The sequence below is a fragment of the Bison bison genome, unplaced genomic scaffold (genome assembly GCF_000754665.1).
Source record: "Bison bison bison isolate TAMUID 2011002044 unplaced genomic scaffold, Bison_UMD1.0 scf7180017864468, whole genome shotgun sequence".
Taxonomy (NCBI): domain Eukaryota; kingdom Metazoa; phylum Chordata; class Mammalia; order Artiodactyla; family Bovidae; genus Bison; species Bison bison.
The window spans coordinates 2,578,007-2,588,124 of NW_011495029.1; the positions used below are offsets into that span (position 1 = coordinate 2,578,007).

The 10,118-nt window shown below is 38.2% G+C and overlaps 1 pseudogene; it reads left to right on the forward strand.

The window, feature by feature from the left end:
* The first annotated feature begins 6,121 nt into the window (after positions 1-6,121).
* On the forward strand, positions 6,122-8,241 carry LOC105003454 (annotated as a pseudogene).
* The last annotated feature ends 1,877 nt before the right edge of the window (positions 8,242-10,118 follow it).

Consider the following 10,118-nt stretch of genomic DNA (forward strand, 5'->3'; position numbering starts at 1 on the left):
GTATTCTGTATGCCTTAACTTCGGAGAAGGCAATGGCACCCCACTCCAGTACTCTTGCCTGGAAAACCCCGTGGATGAAGGACCCTGGTAGGCTGAAGTCCATGGGATCACTGAGGGTCAGACACGACTGAGCGACTTCACTTTCACTTTTCACTTTCATGCATTGGAGAAGGAAATGGCAACCCACTCCAGTGTTCTTGCCTAGAGAATCCCAGGGACGGGGGAGCCTGGTGGGTTGCCGTCTATGGGGTCACACAGAGTCGGACACGACTGCAGTGACTTAGCAGTTAGCAGTTAGCATACCTTAACTTATACTGTATGTCAGTTATATTTCAATAAAACTGGAAAAATAAGAAACCACTATGCAATGTCACCTCATGGCTGTTAGAATGGCTGTGAGTGCTAAGTCACTTCAGTTGTGTCTGACTCTGTGCAACCTATGGACTGTAGCCCCCCAGGCTTCTCTGTCCATGGGATTCTCCAGGCAAGAATACTGGAGTGGGTTGTCATGCCCTTCTCCAGTTAAAATGGCCATCACCAAATGTGTGAATGTGGAGAAAATGGAACCCGGTACACTGTCGATGAGAATGTAAATTGATACAGCTCATATATAAAACAGTATTGAGGATCCTCAAGACATTAAAAATAGAACTACTGTATGCCAGCAATTCTACTAATGAGAATATATCCAAAGTAAATGAAAATACTAGCTCAAAAAGTTATCTGCTGCCCCATACTCATGGCAGCATTATTTACAATAACCAAGACAGATAAGCAACCTAATTCATCATTGGATGAATTGATAAAGAAGCCATGATACATATAGATACTATACACATATACTATGAAATATTATTCATCCATGAAAATGAGGAAATCCTATCATTTGCAACAACATGGATAGATGGTAAAGGTATTATACTGAGTGAAATAAGTCAGACAAAGAAAAATAGTGCACGATCTCATCTATGTGTGGAATCTTTTTTAAAAAGAACAAGCAAACTCATAGAAAAAGAAACCAGAATTATGGGTACCTTAGGTAGAGGTTCAAGGGAGAGAAAGTGTAGGAAGGTGGCAGAAAGGTATAAACTTCCAGTTATAAATATTGTGGATATAATGTATAACATGATGACTATAGTTAACACTTCTATGTGATATATAGAAAAGAGTATATTCTATGAGTTTTCATCAAAAAAATAAAATTTTTCCTTTCTTTTTTTTCTTTTCTTTGTATTGTATGTTTATGAGAAAATGGATATTTGCTGAATATATTTCACAATATATGTAAATCAAACCATGATTCTGTATGTCTAAAACTTAAATAGTGATCAATTATTTCTCAATAAAACTGGAGAAAAGTAGAATCATTATAAGAAATGGCAGAAGGTAGCCTTAATAATGGTCCTCAGACTTGAAAGGTTTTTGCCAAAAACAGTAACAAACGATCTGGTATTTTTCTTGGGTTCAGAAAAAGAAAACTCCCCTTTTGAGGAGAGTTTAGTGTTAGCAAAGAAGCTCAGTGTTAGCAAATAAACCCGTTACATTTCCTTATGACCCTTTGTACAACATATTCTGATGTCATCAGTAGTTTTCTTGGTCTGTACATTAATTGATGTTTATTGGCCTTCTCAATGTAAGAATTTCACAATGAAAAGATGATTTATAATTTGCTTCCCTCTTCATACTGTATTATGAAATACAAAGATAATGATAAGGAACATGCATATGTGAGCTCCATGCTGAAAGTTTGCATTTTCTTAGCCAGGAAGACCCCTGTTAAAGGCCATTTCTAGGACTAAAAAGAGAATTCAGGCTGAGACCTCCCCTAGTATATCTCTCTTAATTTATGACAGGATTGACTGAGCCACACCCCAACATGGCACTTGAGAAAACTTTTAATCATTTTAATCAGGATCAATTATACAGTGGAAGTGGGGAATAGATTTAAGGGACTAGATCTGATAGAGTACATGATGAACTGTGGACAGAAGTTTGTGACATTATACAGGAGACAGGGATCAAGACCATTCCCCAAAAAAAGAAGTGCAAAAAAGCAAAATGGCTCTCTGAGAGGCCTTAAAAATAGCTGTGAAAAGAAGAGAAGTGAAAAGAAAAGGAGAAAATGAAAGATATACCCATTGGAATGCAGAGTTCCAAAGAATAGCAAGGAGAGATAAGAAAGCCTTCCTCAGTGATCAGTGCAAAGAAATAGAGGAAAACAATAGAATGGAAAAGACTAGAGATCTCTCCAAGAAAATCAGAGATACCAAGGGAACATTTCATGCAAAGATGAGCTCAATAAAGGACAGAAATGGTATGGACCTAACAGAAGCAGGAGATATTAAGAAGAGGTGGCAAGAATACACAGAAGAACTGTACAAAAAAGATCTTCACAACCCAGATGATCACGATGGTGTTATCACACACCTACAGCCAGACACCCTGGAATGTGAAGTCAAGTGGGCCCTAGGAAGCATCACTACAAAGACAACTAGTGGAGGTGATGGAATTCCAGTTGAGCTATTTCAAATCCTGAAAAATGATGCTGAGAAAGTGCTGCACTCAATATGCCAGCAAATTTGGAAAACTGGAAAAGGTCAGTTTTCATTGCAACCCTAAAGAAAGGCAATGCCAAAGAATGTTCCAACTACTGCACAATTGCACTCATCTCACATGCCAGTAAAGTGATACTCAAAATTCTCCAAGCCAGGCTTCAACAATACATGAACCATGAACTTCCAGATATTCAAGCTGGTTTTAGAAAGGGCAGAGGAACCAGAGATCAAATTGCCAACATCCGCTGGATCATCGAAAAAGCAAGAGAGTTCTAGAAAAACATCTATTTCTGCTTTATTGACTATGCCAAAGCCTTTGACTGTGTGGATCACAATAAACTGTGGAAAATTCTGAAAGAGATGGGAATACCAGACCACCTGACCTGCCTCTTGAGAAATCTGTATGCAGGTCAGGAAGCAACAATTAGAACTGGACATGGAACAACAGACTGGTTCCAAATAGGAAAAGGAGTATGTCAAGGCTGTATATTGTCACCCTGCTTATTTAACTTATATGCAGAGTACATCATGAGAAATGTTGGGCGGGAGGAAGCACAAGCTGAAATCAAGATTGCTGGGAGAAATATCAATAACCTCAGATATGCAGATGACACCACCCTTATGGCAGAAAGTGAAGAGGAACTAAAAAGCCTCTTGATGAAAGTGAAAGAGGAGAGTGAAAAAGTTGGCTTAAAGCTCAACATTCAGAAAACTAAGATTATGGCATCTGGCCCCATCACTTCATGGCAAATAGATGGGCAACAGTGGAAACAGTGTCAGACTTTATTTTGGGGGGCTCCAAAATCACTGCAGATGGTGACTGCAGCCGTGAAATTAAAAGACGCTTACTCCTTGGAAGGAAAGTTATGACCAAACAAGATAGCATATTCAAAAGCAGAGATATTACTTTGCCAACAAAGTTCCATCTAATCAAGGCTATGGTTTTTCCAGTGATCATGTATGGATGTGAGAGTTGGACTGTGAAGAAAGCTGAGCACCAAAGAATTGATGCTTTTGAACTGTGGTATTGGAGAAGACTCTTGAGAGTCCCTTGGACTGCAAGGAGATCCAACCAGCCTATCCTAAAGGGGATCAGTCCTGGAGTGTTCATTGGAAGAACTGATGTTGAATCTGAAACTCCAATACTTTGGCCACCTGATGTGAAGAGCTGACTCATTTGAAAAGACCCTGATTCTGGGAAACATTGAAGGTGGGTGAGAAGGTGATGACAGAGAATGAGATGGTTGGATGGCATCATCGATTCAATGGACATGAGTTTGGGTAAACTACGGGAGTTGTTGATAGACAGGGAGACCTCGCATGCTGTAGTCCACGGGGTCGCAAACAGTCAGACACTACTGAGCAACTGAACCGAACTGAACTGATGAAGAGAAAGAGTCATATTGGGAGAGAAGAAAAAGGAATGCTTCCTCTTCATCTCCTTAGAGGCATACAAGTTATCAAGACTGTGACAGCCCTCAGTGATTGGAAGGAGAAAGCAGGCTCTGGTCAAAGGTGGCTGCATAAACTAATAAAGTGCATAAAATAATAGCCCGTATTTTACCAAAAGTGTATTGCATATTACTGCTTCTAGTCTTGTCAATAAAACCTCAGAAAATAGACTCTATTCTCACTTTATTACAGATGAGAAAGGCAAAACTCAAAATGGCTAAGTAACTTGCTCAAGTCACAGCCAGAAAGAATTTAAGCTGAGATTCAAGACCATGTTTGTCTTCTTAACTGCACTATATAGCTCCCCGGATTCAAAAGAACTCTAATTAGAACTCTGCCAGGAAAGCTGCTAGAACAGGATGCAGGCTGCCGAGGTCAGCATGCACCAGCTCTAAGCACATGGTTACCTTGACTTCCAACAGCAAAAGCAGAGATTCAAAAGCAAGTGTTAAGCTACTCCTCATCTGAGGCGCCTGCAAAATTCAAACCCTGGGTAAGCAGGTCAGAGTGAAGAATTAAAGCCCCTAAGACTAGGATCATAGATAAGAGGTCAGCATGAAGCAGCCTATTGTGGAATGCAAGATGCAGGCTGACACAAGGCTTAAGCCAACTCTGAAAAAACAGGAGTAGAATTGAGTTTAGACCTGTTTGGATCAGCATCACAGACTCTTTTAAAAAAGTAGAGGGTACCCACTGAGAAGTAACATTCATCAGGGTTGACTCATTATCCCAAGAACAGGGTCTTTCTATCCTCTGCTGTCACTTTAAATTGCTATTATATGTGAGTGAATACAGCTAAGTCCGTGTGTTCAGCTATCAAATCAAGGTTCTCTGTATGCCCTTTAAAGAAGACTTGGTCTTCTGCAGAACCGTCTTAGTTCTAATAGAACAAATGTAACCATAAAAGAGATGACATTTATAATAATCCTCACCATTTGGGTAAAAGTACAAATAATGCAAACCCCATTGTAAGAGCACCAACTTTCTTGCCCCGTAATTGTAACTACAATCTATTCCTTAGTCTTCCTATATTTTCAGTTCAGAGCTCTGGACATACTGTTGCCATCTTCTCTGCCATTAGGACTTCATTTACACCCTAAATGCTTTCAACTTAAGAGAACGCTGAACTGTATGTTTGCTAAGTACATTGACTTCATTTGAGGCATTAACAAGAATATGTTTTTATCCAAAGATGCACACCTGGAAGAACAAAGTTTTGTTTCTCATCTGAACAAAGAAGTCCAGTGAAAATGACTTATTTTTGCTTTTTGGGTTGTAAAACCTAACATTACCCTTCTATCTTAAAGTGAATGTTACTTTGAAGCCAGAGCCATTGCAGTTTAGGGTGGAGTTTAGATGGATAGCTTATCTCTGTTATCTCACTGTGCCCACATCAGGACAAGGAAGCAATAAACCCAGATTATTTGTCAAACATGAGCTGATTGGATTTATTATTGAAAATAGTCGTAATGCTTTAGTCTTAAAGATTGTATATTTCACATTTCCATCACATATACTGCTTTATGTGATTTTACAAAGGTAAATTGGCTCAACAAATGAATATATGAGTTCTCAAACAACTATAAAGCACTGTACGCAGTATTGTAAAGGACACATTATACAATCTCACATTCCTGGAAAAAATTGCCAATAACTATAAAAGTTAAAATTACATATCCCCTGATTAGCAATTGAATTTCTAGGAATTCATACTACAGATGTATTTGTGCTATGTAAAATAGCATGTGTAAGATGATTCATGCAGCAGAATTTATACTGTCTAAAGATTAATGCTATTGATCATCAGCAAGTATTGGTTAAACAAATTAAACAACAGAGAAGCCATGAAAGCAACCTAACTGTCCATCAATAGATGACAAAGAAAATGGGGTATATATATATATATATATGATACAATATTATTCAGCCATTTTTAAAAAAGGGACTTCCCTAATGGTCCAGTGGTTAAGACTCTGAGCTTCCACTTCAAGGGGCACAGGCTTGATTCCTGGTTGGGAAAGTAAGATCCCACATGCTTTGTGGCATGGTCAAATAAATTAATAAAATTATGCTTAAAAAATGAATGAAATCTTGATATTTGTGGCAACAGCAACATGGGTGAACCTAGAGGGCGTTATACTAAGTAAAATGAGTCAGAGAAAGATGAATTCCATATCATCTCACTTATATGTTGAATTAAAAACAAAACCAAGCTCATAGATACAGAGAGCAGGTTGGTAGTTGCCAGAGGCACAGTTGAGGGTGGGCAAAATGGATGAAGTGGGTTAAAAAGTACAAACTTCCAGTTATAAAATAAATGTTAGGACTTCCTTGGCTGTCCAGTGGTTAAGACCCCATGCTTCCACTGAAGGGGAATCATGGTTCAATCACCAGGTTCAATCCCTGGTCAGGGAACTAAGATCCAGCATGACACACAGCACAGCCAAATAAAAAAAAATAATAATAAATAAGTCATGAGAATGTAATGTTCCTCGTGTGGCTACAGTTAGTAATACTGTAATGGATGTGTTACAGTTGCTAAGAAAGTAGATCATAAGAGCTCTCATCACACAAAAAAAGACCTTTGTAACTATGGTGTGTGCTTAGTCGCTCAGTTATGTCCAACTCTTTGTGACTGCATGGGCTGTAGCCTGCGGGGCTCCTCTGTCCATGGGGATTCTCCAGGCAAGAATACTAGCATGGATTGCCATAGCCTCCACCAGGGTTCTTCCCAACTCAGGGATTAAACCCAGGTCTCCCGCATTGCAGGATTCTTTACTGTCTGAACCACCAGGGAAGCCCTGTAACTATGGTGTTGGATGCTAACTTATTGTGGTAATCATTCCACAAATATACAAATATCAAAACATCATGTTGTACACCTGAAACTAATATAAAGTTATATATCAATTATATTTCAACTAAAAAAGAAAACAAATTAGGTTACAGCTTTTCCTTAGACTATGAAAAAAGAATAATGGTGTTGCTCTTTCTGTACTGACTAGCAACTTTGCCAAGATACAATGTCAAATGAAAAAAGAAAGATGAAGAACGTCATTATCAGTGTTATATACAGTATATTTGAAAAGATGTGAAAGAAACTGATAACAATGGTTGTCTTTTGGAAGAAAACTGGACCTATCTAAATGCCTCAAATTTGACTATTGGGTTTTTACATTGATCCTAAGAAATAATGGCCACGTGGCTGAGATCATAGGCCTCATTATGCAGTGAAGAGTTACCCTTCTAGTTCTTAGAGCTCCTCATATGTGTCTCTTCCCTTGGGTGGATTCTTGGCTTTTCTTGTTGCACAGACCCCAAACACCATTCTTCACTTCCACCCCAAGTGAAAAAACTGAAGAAACTGAGACTGACTCCTGCCTCCAAGCCAAAGGAAACATCTGCTTTTCTGAACTTGCCTAAGGAAGGAAACGAACAGCAAGAAGCAATTGAACATACTGATGAAGAAAATAAAACAGACCTGATGAACAAGCCAGTGAGGAGATTTTCAAAGCAGAACAGAAATATAACAACTTCTCCCAAACATTTTTTCAGAAGAGGTCGAAATTGATTGCCAAAATACAAAATTTTAGGGTGACAACATTTGTTAACCGTCCACAAGTATCTGTACTGTTTGGGGGGGAGGACAAAGAGATACTGCGTTATTTGACAAGAGCTGAAGTGACAGAATTTGAAGATATTAAATCAGGTTATGGAATAGATTTTTATTTTGATGAAAACGCTTACCTTGAAAATAAAGTTCTATTCAAAGAATTTCATCTGAATGAGTGTGGTGATCCATCTTCAAAGTCCACTGAAACCAAACAGCAATCCAGAAAGAATCTGATGAAATGTTCAAGTCAAACACAGAAAAAAGCCAGCAGGAAGAGACAGCATGAGAAACCAGGGAGTTTCTTCACCTGGTTTACTGTTCATTCTGATGTAGGTGCAGATGAGTTAGGAGAGGTCACCAAAGATGATATTTGGCCAATCTCCATTACAGTAATACTTGATTCCTGACAAGGATGATGAGAAAGGGAAAGGAGAAGAAAAAGGAGATGATAACGAAGAGGAAGGATTGGAAGATATTGTTGAAGTGGATGAGGATAAACATGAAGATGAAGATGATGGTGAGTGGGAGGAAGGAAAGGAAGTGGAAGGAGAAGACAAATGGAATTCCAATAGTAGTAGTCACTCAGTCATGTCCAACTCCTTGTGACCCCACAGATTGCAGCCCACCAGGTTCCTCTGTCCATGGAGTTCTCCAGGCAAGAATACTAGAGTGGATTGCCATTCCCTTCTCCAGGGGATCTTCTGACTCAGAGGTCGAACCCAGGTCTCCTGCACTGCAAGCAGATTCTTTAATGACTGAGCTGCAAGGAAGCCCTTCCTTATTTAATTTTCTTCAGTCTGTGGAAGCAAGTTGCAACCTTTTTTTTTTTTCCTCCTCTTGTGCTTGGTTGTTCTGTTTTTAAGGTCTCTTTTCTCCTTTATACCATGGTCCACAACTTATTTTGGGGAGTAGATACCTTGAGCAGAACTCAGTTGAAAGAAACTTTTTACCCTCTTTCTGTTCCAAATTCATTTTAATCCCTTCCAGTCTCAATAAAAACTTTATGTGATCAACACCACCATGTTCTATGAGAAAACAGAAAAATCTTCTGCTCCCTCAGTTCTGTTGGAAGCTGGAGAGTGCTAGCTCCTATATAGTAGTGTACAGAGTTCTAGCTTTTTTACTCCTTTCTCTGAATATTGGACTCAGAGATTATACTGTGTATCTATGTGAATATGGGCAGTTAGCATTTACCAACATGTATCTGTCTATTTTTCTCTTGCTTAAAACAAAAAATATTTTTTAAATGGGGTTATAGAGGTCAGCAAAGTATGATTTTGAAATGATTGGGTGAGTTAAGTAGACATTTTCATTACATGGTTCTTCTCTGGCATGTTTAATTATAAGGTTTAATGGACATCTTTGCAGTGTAAGATAACACTTTTTAAATAAAATTTTATCTTAATGAAAAAAATATAAAAATATCCACCTTTCTAGGGAAAAGTAAGAAATGTCTTATTTCTATTCATGTCTCTTTTATATAAATATTTTACATGTGGGAAATGCCAAGTTATTTTCCAATATTCCAGCCAATTAGCAATTATCCAAGACTTTGAGTGGCTTCCAGGTCCTTTCCATCTTGGGCTGAATCCAGGTGATGTCTAAAAGAAATCATTCTTTCTTACTTGCATGTATATCTTCTCAATTTTTCCAGGAACAATATTTTGTAAAATTAGTGTAAGTGTGGGAATTTTCTGGCTGTCCAGTGGTTAAAACTCTGTGCTTTTACTGCTGAGGGTCCAGGTCCAATCCCTGGCTGAGGAACAAAGATCCTGTAAGCCATGTAGCATAGACAAAAAAAAGAAAGAAAAATCAATGTAAATGCATGTCTTTAAATAAATATTAAAAGGTGATGGAAAATAGATTCCCTGAGAGAAAACAAGACTGAGAATAAGAAGAGTGAGCAAAAGAACAAAAGTCAAAGGAAAAAAAAGAGAGAAATCAAGGATTAAGTTAGTTAAGGCTTGAAGTAAGAAAGGTTACATGTATGCAGTGAGAAACTAAAAAGTCATTTTTTTTTTAATCTTAAGAAACTTAGTGTCATTCTGAGGGTGATTTGGGATCCAGCAGCTGCAGAGAAAAGATCAAAAGGACAAGAATCTCTTAACATTTTATCCCCAATGGAAGAGCCATCTTCAATACCTGAGAGACCACAAAAGAAATTAGGTAGAAAATCATAGATTATATTCTAATATTTCCTCTCAAATTACATGATTCATTCAATCAAGAATATTTATGGAGGCATTTCTAATCCTACAAAGATGGAATAACTGTTAGCAGACTTGTCCTTTCACTGTAAACAACTGGAAAATTAAACAAAAATATATGAAACACCTGGTTTTAGACCTGAGACAATAGACATTCAGAACTGTGATCACTGAGGGAAAGAATAAAATGAGTGATCGCTATGATCACCTCAACTTTCTGCCTGGAGGCATTTTCCAACCCATAGCATAGGGAGGAAGGATCCAACCAGAGAAGAGCAGTTGCCAACAAGT